Source organism: Oncorhynchus gorbuscha, linkage group LG13 (genome assembly GCF_021184085.1).
Source record: "Oncorhynchus gorbuscha isolate QuinsamMale2020 ecotype Even-year linkage group LG13, OgorEven_v1.0, whole genome shotgun sequence".
Taxonomy (NCBI): domain Eukaryota; kingdom Metazoa; phylum Chordata; class Actinopteri; order Salmoniformes; family Salmonidae; genus Oncorhynchus; species Oncorhynchus gorbuscha.
In genome coordinates this window covers 67,836,187-67,848,880 of record NC_060185.1, presented here as the reverse complement: position 1 = coordinate 67,848,880, position 12,694 = coordinate 67,836,187, and the positions used below count along the sequence as shown (strand labels likewise).

Below are 12,694 nucleotides of genomic sequence, written 5' to 3'. Positions count from 1 at the left end.
CTGTAAGCCCTACTGTAAGTCCTAATGTAAGCCCTACTTTAAGTCCTAATGTAAGCCCTACTTTAAGTCCGAATGTAAGCCCTACTGTAAGTCCTAATGTAAGCCCTACTGTAAGTCCTAATGTAAGCCCTACTGTAAGTCCTAATGTAAGCCCTACTGTAAGTCCTACTGTAAGCCCTACTGTAAGTCCTAATGTAAGCCCTACTTTAAGCCCTACTGTAAGTCCTAATGTAAGCCCTACTGTAAGTCCTAATGTAAGCCCTAATGTAAGCCCTACTTTAAGTCCTAATGTATTCCCTACTGTAAGTCCTAATGTAAGCCCTACTTTAGTCCTAATGTAAGCCCTACTGTAAGTCCTACTGTAAGCCCTACTGTAAGTCCTACTGTAAGTCCTAATGTAAGCCCTACTTTAAGCCCTACTGTAATTCCTAATGTAAGCCCTACTGTAAGTCCTAATGTAAGCCCTAATGTAAGCCCTACTTTAAGTCCTAATGTATTCCCTACTGTAAGTCCTAATGTAAGCCCTACTTTAAGTCCTAATGTAAGCCCTACTTTAAGTCCTACTGTAAGCCCTACTTTAAGTCCTACTGTAAGGCCTACTGTAAGCACTACTGTAAGCCTTACTTTAAGTCCTATTGTAAGCCCTACTGAAAGCCCTACTGTAAGCCCGACTGTAAGTCCTACTGTAAGCCCTACTTTAAGCCCTACTGTAAGCCCTACTGTAAGTCCTAATGTAAATTATACTGTAAGCCCTACTTTAAGTCCTAATGTATGCCCTACTTTAAGTCCTAATGTATGCCCTACTTTAAGTCCTAATGTAAGCCCTACTTTAAGACCTACTGTAAGTCCTAATGTAATCCCTACTGTAAGTCCTAATGTAAGCCCTACTTTAAGTCCTAATGTAAGTCCTACTGTAAGTCCTAATGTAAGCCCTACTTTAAGTCTGAATGTAAGCCCTACTGTAAGTCATACTGTAAGTTATACTGTAAGCCCTACTTTAAGTCCTAATGTAAGCCTTACTTTAAGTCCTACTGTAAGCCCTACTGTAAGTCCTACTGTAAGCCCTACTGTAAGTCCTAATGTAAGCCCTACTGTAAGTCCTACTGTAAGTCCTACTGTAAGCACTACTGTAAGTCCTACTGTAAGCTCTACTGTAAGCCCTACTGTAAGTTCTACTGTAAGCCCTACTTTAAGTCCTAATGTAAGCCCTACTGTAAGTCATACTGTAAGTTATACTGTAACCCTTACTTTAAGTCCTAATGTAAGCCTTACTTTAAGTCCTAATGTAAGTTCTACTTTAAGCCCTACTGTAAGCCCTACTGTAACTCCAAATGTAAGCCCTACTTTAAGTCCTAATGTAAGCCCTACTTTAAGTCCTAATGTAAGCCTTACTTTAAGTCCTAATGTAAGCCCTACTGAAAGCCCTACTGTAAGCCCGACTGTAAGTCCTACTGTAAGCCCTACTTTAAGCCCTACTGTAAGCCCTACTGTAAGTCCTAATGTAAATTATACTGTAAGCCCTACTTTAAGTCCTAATGTATGCCCTACTTTAAGTCCTAATGTATGCCCTACTTTAAGTCCTAATGTAAGCCCTAATTTAAGCCCTACTGTAAGTCCTAATGTAATCCCTACTGTAAGTCCTAATGTAAGCCCTACTTTAAGTCCTAATGTAAGCCCTACTTTAAGTCTGAATGTAAGCCCTACTGTAAGTCATACTGTAAGTTATACTGTAAGCCCTACTTTAAGTCCTAATGTAAGCCTTACTTTAAGTCCTAATGTAAGTTCTACTTTAAGCCCTACTGTAAGCCCTACTGTAAGCCCTAATGTAAGTCCAAATGTAAGCCCTACTTTAAGTCCTAATGTAAGCCCTACTTTAAGTCCTAATGTAACCCCTACTGAAAGCCCTACTGTAAGCCCTACTGTAAGTCCTACTGTAAGCCCTACTGTAAGTCCTAATGTAAATTATACTGTAAGCCCTACTTTAAGTCCTAATGTATGCCCTACTTTAAGTCCTAATGTAAGCCCTACTTTAAGCACTACTGTAAGCCCTACTGTAAGTCCTAATGTAAGCCCTACTGTAAGTCCTAATGTAAGCCCTACTGTAAGTCCTAATGTAAGCCCTACTTTAAGTCCGAATGTAAGCCCTACTGTAAGTCCTAATGTAAGCCCTACTGTAAGTCCTAATGTAAGCTCTACTTTAAGTCCTAATGTAAGCCCTACTTTAAGTCCTACTGTAAGCCCTACTGTAAGTCCTACTGTAAGCACTACTGTAAGTCCTACTGTAAGCTCTACTTTAAGTCCTAATGTAAGCCCTACTTTAGTCCTAATGTAAGCCCTACTGTAAGTCCTACTGTAAGCCCTACTGTAAGCCCTACTGTAAGTCCTACTGTAAGTCCTACTTTAAGTCCTACTGTAAGTCCTACTGTATGCCCTACTTTAAGTCCTAATGTAAGCGCTACTTTAAGCCCTACTGTAAGTCCTAATGTAAGCCCTACTGTAAGTCCTAATGTAAGCCCTACTTTAAGTCCTAATGTAAGCACTACTTTAAGCACTAATGTAAGCACTACATTAAGCACTAATGTAAGCACTTCTTTAAGCCCTAATGTAAGCACTACTTTAAGCACTAATGTAAGCCCTACTGTAAGTCCTACTGTAAGCCCTACTGTAAGTCCTAATGTAAGCCCTACTTTAGTCCTAATGTAAGCCCTACTGTAAGTCCTACTGTAAGCCCTACTGTAAGTCCTACTGTAAGTCCTAATGTAAGCCCTACTTTAAGGCCTACTGTAAGCCCTAATGTAAGCCCTACTGTAAGTCCTAATGTAAGCCCTAATGTAAGCCCTACTTTAAGTCCTAATGTATTCCCTACTGTAAGTCCTAATGTAAGCCCTACTTTAAGTCCTAATGTAAGCCCTACTTTAAGTCCTACTGTAAGCCCTACTTTAAGTCCTACTGTAAGGCCTACTGTAAGCACTACTTTAAGCACTACTGTAATAGCTTGTTATTTGCCTTTACATCCCTATGAACTTTTCTCTGTCTTTGGATTCTTTGTCTGAGTTTTAATGTGGAGACACATCTGGATAGAGTTGGAGAGACAGAGAGAGAATTAGAGGGAAAGAGAGAAAGCAAGAGGGAGAGGGTGAGACAGAGAGAGAGAGAGAGAGAGAGAGAAGTGTTGATTTAACTGAAGCAGCAAAATTCGTTTGTGTGAGTCTGTTGGAGCTGGGTTTGGTTTATTGGGACTGGGAACAGGGGTGGAACAGAGGGGTGGCAATGTTTGAGAATATTTCCTTTGGAAACTGTTGAAGCCGAGCGCTGTCTGGAAGCCACAGCAGCAGTCACCCCCCTCTCTCTTCTCTATGCCTACCTCGCTCCCCCTCTCTCTTCTCTATGCCTACCTCGCTCCCCCTCTCTCTTCTCTATGCCTACCTCGCTCCCCCTCTCTCTTCTCTATGCCTACCTCGCTCCCCCTCTCTCTTCTCTATGCCTACCTCGCTCCCCCTCTCTCTTCTCTATGCCTACCTCGCTCCCCCTCTCTCTTCTCTATGCCTACCTCGCTCCTCCCTCTCTCTTCTCTATGCCTACCTCGCTCCCCCTCTCTCTTCTCTATGCCTACCTCGCTCCCCCTCTCTCTTCTCCATGCCTACCTCGCTCCTCCTCTCTCTTCTCTATGCCTACCTCGCTCCCCCTCTCTCTTCTCTATGCCTACCTCGCTCCCCCTCTCTCTTCTCTATGCCTACCTCGCTCCCCCCTCTCTTCTCTATGCCTACCTCGCTCCCCCTCTCTCTTCTCCATGCCTACCTCGCTCCTCCTCTCTCTTCTCTATGCCTACCTCGCTCCCCCTCTCTCTTCTCTATGCCTACCTCGCTCCTCCCCTCTTCTCTATGCCTACCTCGCTCCCCCCTCTCTTCTCTATGCCTACCTCGCTCCCCCTCTCTCTTCTCTATGCCTACCTCGCTCCTCCTCTCTCTTCTCTATGCCTACCTCGCTCCCCCCTCTCTTCTCTATGCCTACCTCGCTCCCCCTCTCTCTTCTCTATGCCTACCTCGCTCCTCCTCTCTCTTCTACTTTGTGAGTCTGTTGGACTATGCCTACCTCGCTCCCCCTCTCTTCTCTATGCCTACCTCGCTCCCCCTCTCTCTTCTCTATGCCTCTCTATGCCTACCTCGCTCCCCCTCTCTTCTCTATGCCTACCTCGCTCCCCCTCTCTCTTCTCTATGCCTACCTCGCTCCCCTCTCTCTTCTCTATGCCTACCTCGCTCCCCCTCTCTCTTCTCTATGCCTACCTCGCCCCCCTCTCTTCTCTATGCCTACCTCGCTCCCCCTCTCTCTTCTCCATGCCTACCTCGCTCCCCCTCTCTCTTCTCTATGCCTACCTCGCTCCCCCTCTCTCTTCTCTATGCCTACCTCGCTCCCCTCTCTCTTCTCTATGCCTACCTCGCTCCCCCTCTCTTCTCTATGCCTACCTCGCTCCCCCTCTCTCTTCTCTATGCCTACCTCGCTCCTCCTCTCTCTTCTCTATGCCTACCTCGCTCCCCCTCTCTCTTCTCTATGCCTACCTCGCTCCCCTCTCTCTTCTCTATGCCTACCTCGCTCCTCCTCTCTCTTCTCTATGCCTACCTCACTCCCCCCTCTCTTCTCTATGCCTACCTCGCTCCCCTCTCTCTTCTCTATCTCGCTCCTCCTCTCTCTTCTGCCTACCTCCTCCCCTCTCTCTTCTCTATGCCTACCTCGCTCCCCCTCTCTCTTCTCTATGCCTACCTCGCTCCCCTCTCTCTTCTCTATGCCTACCTCTCCCCCTCTCTCTTCTCTATGCCTACCTCGCTCCCCTCTCTCTTCTCTATGCCTACCTCGCTCCCCCCTCTCTTCTCTATGCCTACCTCGCTCCCCCTCTCTCTTCTCTATGCCTACCTCGCTCCCCTCTCTCTTCTCTATGCCTACCTCGCTCCCCCTCTCTCTTCTCTATGCCTACCTCGCTCCCCCTCTCTCTTCTCTATGCCTACCTCGCTCCCCCTCTCTCTTCTCTATGCCTACCTCGCTCCCCCTCTCTTCTCTATGCCTACCTCGCTCCCCTCTCTCTTCTCTATGCCTACCTCGCTCCCCCCTCTCTTCTCTATGCCTACCTCGCTCCCCCCTCTCTTCTCTATGCCTACCTCGCTCCCCCTCTCTCTTCTCTATGCCTACCTCGCTCCCCCTCTCTCTTCTCCATGCCTACCTCGCTCCCCCTCTCTCTTCTCTATGCCTACCTCGCTCCCCCTCTCTCTTCTCTATGCCTACCTCGCTCCCCCTCTCTCTTCTCCATGCCTACCTCGCTCCCCCTCTCTCTTCTCCATGCCTACCTCGCTCCTCCTCTCTCTTCTCTATGCCTACCTCGCTCCCCCTCTCTCTTCTCTATGCCTACCTCGCTCCCCCTCTCTCTTCTCTATGCCTACCTCGCTCCTCCTCTCTCTTCTCTATGCCTACCTCGCTCCCCCTCTCTCTTCTCTATGCCTACCTCGCTCCCCCTCTCTCTTCTCTATGCCTACCTCGCTCCCCCTCTCTCTTCTCTATGCCTACCTCACTCCTCCTCTCTCTTCTCCATGCCTACCTCGCTCCCCCTCTCTTGTGCAGAGCTGGGCAGAAGCAAAACAATGAGCTCTTTTATCCTCCACCACTAGCTTTCTCTCACTCTCATCCCCTCTCACATCTGTTTACATGGACTCTACTCACCACTCTCATCCCCTCTCACATCTGTTTACATGGACTCTACTCACCACTCTCATCCCCTCTCACATCTGTTTACATGGACTCTACTCACCACTCCATCCCCCCCACACTCCCCCTCTTTCCCCCTTCCCAACCCAAAGCCTGAGGAAGGTCCAGCTCTCTCCGTTTGTGTTACTCCTCAAAGATTCTGTAGTGGCCAAACACACCCACAGATACAAACGCCACCCACCACCTCCCTCTATTCCCTATGTCACTGGACACACATGCAAGTACATACGATAGAACACACACTAGAACTTCCATTCCAACAGTTGTGGTCTCTGGCTCGGGAACAATTCTCTTCCCACACTAAAGGGAACTTCCTTGACACATGTATGATAAGATCACTTTATTGTTCAAAACCACAAAGATCTTCATTGGAAGTTCCCCTGAATGTCCAAATGTGTAAGGATCAGGATGTTGCGAAAATAAACATCTGTAGTTATTCACTGTTCCACCTCAACGTCGTCTGTCACTGACGTAGGACGGTTAGTTCTGATTGGTCGGCATCATTTCAAGGAATAATTGCACCCCAATGCTTCCTCCACCACCACTAACCAACACACACACACTCCCCTGCACCACTTCTGAGACAGAGCAGAGGAGCTAAATGAAGATGAATGGAGAGCATCTGATAGCAATAGAATAAAGCGGAGGAGAGGAGGAGAGGCAGACTCCGGCCTCTTTATCCTTCCTGTAACACACGTGTTTATATATCCATTTCAACTCGGGTATTTAAACATGGAAAGTATGTTCAGTTCAACTTCTGAATTGAAATGTGACTGATTGATTCGGACTCTGCTGGTCTTTGCAACACGCACGGCTTCCATCTGGCTAGTAGTGTTTGTGTGTGTGTTTGCGTGCGTGCGTGCGAGCGAGCGTCCTAATGGTTTCCCGGCCCGGCCCCTCATGTCTCAGAACCCAGCACCCTGTTGAATGATGGTTTCTCAGTGTGTCCATGTGTGTGCGCCGTGAACAGTCCTGACATCACTCAAAGCAAATATTTGAATATTAACCGTCATCAAGTTCCAAACTTTGTGGTTTTTAAAGAATTTGCCATTTGAGAATATAATGGATCCAGATAGAGTCCTACCGCACCCGTTTCTCTCACTCCATTCCCCCTCCACCCTCCCTTCACCCCCCCTCCCCCTTATTTATTTTTCCCTTTTTTTCTGCAAGTCTTTCTGTCTGGAGCTCGGGATACAGCAGTTTCTGCTGAATGTGGCGTAAAACCATGAACTTTATAAACTTGTGTGTGTGTTTTTATTGCAAGGCCCGTGTCGAGGCCTGTGGTTTGAAAGAGTCCCTCTGGAATTTGGAGCGAGTGAGAGAGGAAACGAGGGAGAGGAAAGGGAGAGAGAGAGCTTCATGATGAAAGTGATCAAGCTATGGACTCTGTCCCAGACTCTCTCTCCAAATGCACAAAAGCCTGCTGCTTTCTGGGTAATTTCATTATGTGTGTCCTTTTGGTGAAATCTGGTGGTTTGCTAGAAGAACAACATAGCTTTGAGGGCTGTGCGTGCATGTGTGTGTGTGCGGTGTGTCTATGCATGCCTGCGTGTGTGTGGGTGCCTGTGCTTGTGTGTGTATAGATGCATTTGTGCTTGCCTGTGTGGGTATGTGGATGCTGTGTGATTAGTTAAGTATGGCTAGGTTTAGCCCCTAAGTCCATTTCAGATCTGGCTGCAGGAAGGGAAAGGAATGCAGTCACAGTCCTATTTGGGAATTCAGGCTGGACGCTGTTGGGACTCTATTTGGAGCCCACCAGTTTGGCTTTCTTTCTACTGTTAAGGAAACACAGTCACATTGTACTGTAGGATAACAAAAAAAAGTGTTGTTTATGAACATCCAGCTACAGATGCAGTCTCTTAATTGAACCAGTTTCTCACAGCAGGGAAATAGTCCTGCAGCGACAGGAAATTTGAATTATTATATGTATTATAATTCATGTACATTTTTTGTTGTAGGGGTTGATGCATTTTTTCGTAAGGGAAAATGAAGTCTGAAATGTTGAAGTATTCACCTCCCCCTCTCTTTTCCTCCCATCTACCCCATCACCTGATGACACGTGAGAGGAGAAATGAGAGGGATAAGAGATCCAGGCCAGGAGCCAGGGTCAGGGGGAGTCCAGCAGGAGGAAGCCCAAGCAGGGCAGCTCTCAGAGCGAGGAGGGTCAGGGAGGGTCAGGGTTTGTCTGGAGGACAGAAGGGACATGACGGGGGCAAGAATCATGAGACCTGGATCAAATCATCTCTCTCGGGAAATTCCACCTGAGCACTATTTAGAAAATGAGTACTGGTTAAACGTTTAGTCTGTTTGAGCGTCTATAAATGCATGGTACAGATGTAGGAACTTAATTTGAGCCAGTTTGCTATAGCATGAAAATAATCCTGCAGCAACAGGAAATGTGAATTGTTATGTGGATTATAATTGGACATTTTTGTAGAGGATGATACATTTTTTGAAGGGGAAATCAAGTCTCAAATGTAATTTGTAAACCTCTAATACATTGCAGGAAATGCATTGCAGGAGAATTCTCCTGCAACAGGGTGATCAATCTGTACTCAACAATCAGCAGCATTCACATTGTATCCTCAATCTCTAGGCTATGTGAAGCAAATAAATGTTTCAGGAAAAACACTGTTCTTATGTTTTTATGATCAAAAGTTGGACTGGGAGTTTGGAAAAATTGCTCTCTGGGAAGAGGTTGTAAAGTTAGGCATAAGATAAACATACAGATTTTAGTATGCTTTAAAAATAGGGTTTGGTGTTTCCTTCACTCAGCGTTCATGGTTGTTTGTGTATTTTTATACATGTGTGGTGGGGGAGGTATCCCTTCATAGAGGCTCATGGTCACTCAGTTATGCACGTAATGATGGTACACACACACTCACACACACACACGAGAAAGGCTCCACTTTCACAAATGCAATGTAGAGCGCCACAGGGCCTGATGCTGCTCTTTTCTTGAATAAATGTTTTATTCTGATGAAGGGGCATTAGGAATGCAAGCATTAGCGTGTGTGTGTGTGTGTGTGTGTGTGCGTGTGTGTGTGTGTGTGTGTGTGTGTGTGTGTGTGTGTGTGTGTGTGTGTGTGTGTGTGTGTGTGTGTGTGTGTGTGTGTGTGTGTGTGTGTGTGTGTGTGTGTGTGTGTGTGTGTGTGTGTGTGTGTGTGTGTGTGTGTGTGTGTGTGTGTGTGTGCGTGCGTGTGGGTGCGTGCGTGCGTGTGTGTGTGTGTGCGTGCGTGCGCCTCTGTGAATGCCAGTGTGGATGGTTTTGGTGTATGTGTGCATGTTATTCCAATGGTGAAGCTTTTTATTGCATTAATGGAGTTCTGATGGAATCAGGCAGAGTTCAGATTCCACCCCTGGCTGCCCATGGGAATTCATATATACCCTGCTGTCCATGACCCCTTCAACCCTTTCTGATAGCTGACATTTGACCTCTCTGCTCATCTATATATTCAGAGTGAAAAGGGCATCTGTCAAAGCCAGCTCTCTTTCTCTCAACACTCACCGTCTGTCTTATTCACACCAGCTCAACTTATGCAGCTCGACGCTTTCTCTCCCCACAATTCATACACCGGAAATAGATTTTCGCTGAAGGCAATTTACTGTCTGATCGTACTGTGCACCAGTGCAAGCAATCTGTGCTATGTATTCCACACAGCTGCCTGTGTACTGTACTGTGTGTGTGTGTGTGTGTGTGTGTGTGTGTGTGTGTGTGTGTGTGTGTGTGTGTGTGTGTGTGTGTGTGTGTGTGTGTGTGTGTGTGTGTGTGTGTGTGTGTGTGTGTGTGTGTGTGTGTGTGTGTGTGTGTGTGTGTGTGTGTGTGTGTGTGTGTGTGTGTGTGTGTGTGTGTGTGTGTGTGAGAGTGCATGTATATGCGCGCGTGCACGTGTTTTCAAAACCATATGCTTCTCAAATTGCATTAAAATGCACTTGCGCATAACACATACACACTCACATACACACAGATCAGTGTTGGTCTGACATTACCTATAGAATAGAGCAGTATCATGATGTCCCACAAGGCTTTGGTCTGTCATTGTTATATTGTTTTCATTGTTTATCCCCCCCACTCTCTCTCTCTCTCTCTCTCTCTCTCTCTCTCTCTCTCTCTCTCTCTCTCTCTCTCTCTCTCTCTCTCTCTCTCTCTCTCTCTCTCGCTCTCTCTCTCGCTCTCTCTCTCTTCTCTCTTCTCTCTCTCTCTCTTGCTCTCTCTCTCTCTCTTCTCTCTCTCTCTCTCTCTCTCTCTCTCTCTCTCTCTCTCTCTCTCTCTCTCTCTCTCTCTCTCTCTCTCTCTCTCTCTCTCTCTCGCTCTCTCTCTTGCTCTCTCTCTCCCCTCTCCTTTATGAGGAGTAAAACAGAGAGAAAAGTGAGTGCAGCTGTCAGAGGTTACGCTGTGTTCTCCTGCCTTACCTCATGTTACCTGCCACACCGTGCACCTGTCGCAGTCAGACACACCCCTCACACAAAGAGTAGGAGGCAGGGAGGGAGGGGCCACTCCAAACTGAATATGTTGCAGTAATAACTGTATAGGGTTGAGACAACCATAGAATATCTACTGTTTGTGTGAAAATTAAAATAAGAATGTCACAACAGTACAAGGGCCTCGTGTATTTTCCAAGCACATACCATTTGTGTGTTAAAGGTTTTATGTTGATACTGAATGTTGATTATAATGATTGGGAGGAGACCAAATTAAATGTTATTTTCATTTGGTAGTGCCAGGTATTATTACAAGCTTTGCTTTTATTACTGTTATTGTCACAGTGCTAGGTTTGTGCTGGATACTTGTAGACGTTGTGTCTTGGCTGTAGTCCTACGGGCCTGAGAAACTCGGCCATTACCTACTAAATCATTCAGCCGCACATTCATTTATAGTACAGAGATTATCTTAGTGTAACACACACACACACACACATACACACACACACACACACACACACACACACACACACACACACACACACACACACACACACACACACACACACACACACACACACACACACACACACACACACACACACACACACATATATATATATATAAGTCGTTCTGGATAAGAGCGTCTGCTAAATGACTTAAATGTAAATGTAAATATATATATATATGGAATCATGTAGTAACCAAAATAGTGTTAAACAAGTCAAAATATATTTTATATTTGAGATTCTTCAAAGTAACCACCCTTTGCCTTGATTACAGCTTTGCACACTCTTGGCATTCTCTCAACCAGCTTCATGAGGTAGTCACTTGGATGCATTTCAATTTCATTTCAATTTGTGGAATTTCTTTCCATCTTAATGTGTTTGAGCCATTCAATTGTGTTCTGACAAGGTAGTGGTGCTATACTCAAATAAGCAAAGAGAAATGACAGTCCATCATTACTTTAAGACATGAAAGTCAGTCAAAGCGGAACATTTTAAGAACTTTGAAAGTTTCTTCAAGTGCAGTCGCAAAACAACATAAAGCGCAATGATGAAACTGGCTCTCATGAGGATCGCCACAGGAAAGGAAGACCGAGCAGAGGATAAGTGCATTAGAGTTAACTGCACCTCAGAAATTGCAGCCCAAATAAATGCTTCACAGAGTTCAAGTAAAATACACATCTCAACATCAACTATTCAGAGGAGACTGTGTGACCAGGCCTTCATGGTTGAATTGCGGCAAAGAAACAACGACTAAAGGACACCAATAATAAGAAGAGGCTTGATTGGACCAAGAAACATGAGCAATGGACATAATACCAGTGGAAATCTGTCCTTTGGTCTCATGAGTCCAAATTTTAGATTTTTGGTTCCAACCGCCGTGTCTTTGTGAGACGAAGAGTAGGTGAGCGGATGATCTCCTCATGTGTGGTTCCCAGAGTGAAGCATGGATGAGGTTGTGTCATGGCGTGGGGGTGCTTTGCTGGTGACACTGTCAGTGATTTATTTAGAATTCAAGGCACACGTAAGCAGCATGGCTGCCACAGCATTCTGTAGCGATACACCCATCTGGTTTGCGTTTAGTGGGACTATCATTGGTTTTTCAACAGGACAATGACCCAACACACTTCCAGGCTGTGTAAGGGAAATTTGACCAAGAAGAAGAGTGATGGAGTGCTGCATCAGATGACCTGGCCTCAACAATCACCCAACCTCAACCCAATTGAGATGGTTTGGGATGAGTATGACTGCAGAGTGAATGAAAATCATTCTACAAGTGCTCAGCATATGTGCGAAATCCGTCAAGACTGTTGGAAAAGCATTCCAGGTGAAGCTGGTTGAGAGAATCCCAAGAGTGTGCAAAGCTGTCATCAAGACAAAGGGTGGCTACTTTTAAAAATTTGTTTAACACCTTTTTGGTTACCACATGATTCCATATGTGCTATTTCATAGCTTTGATGTCTTCACTATTATTCTACAATGTAGAAAATCTAAATGAAGAGAAAAGAAAGTAAATATATAGAAAAACCCTAGAATGAGTAGGTGTGTCCAAACGTTTGACTGGTACCGAATGTCTGAACATGTGTGTATGTGTGTATTGCTGAATGTGTGTGTGTGTGTGTGTGTTATTCCACTCATTCTCTGTCTTTCCCTCTCTCCCTCCCACTCACCCTCCATTCCCTCTCTGCCTCTCCTCACATCGCTCTCGTCCTGTTTTCTGCCTCGCCTTCCCTTCCTTGCCTCCCTCCCTTCCTCTCCCTTCCTCTCGCCGACTGTTATTTGTCATAGCTGTTATGTGCACTTTTAAAACATCTGCTTAGATTAATAGCACATTTTAGCATCAATGATGTATTTCTTTAAACATATCTGCACATATTCATTACATGGATTTGTAAGTCCTCTTGTAGAGCACCTGTACAGTGAATTTATACCAGGCCTGATCGCACTCATCAGCACATCTTAAATATTTAAGGCAGGCCCATTAGATTTATGGTCTGCCTAAGCAAAGATGATTT

The 12,694-nt window shown here is 45.6% G+C and overlaps 1 pseudogene; it reads left to right on the top strand.

The window, feature by feature from the left end:
- The first annotated feature begins 167 nt into the window (after positions 1-167).
- Positions 168-11,668, top strand: LOC123992356 (annotated as a pseudogene).
- Positions 11,669-12,694: the final 1,026 nt, after the last annotated feature.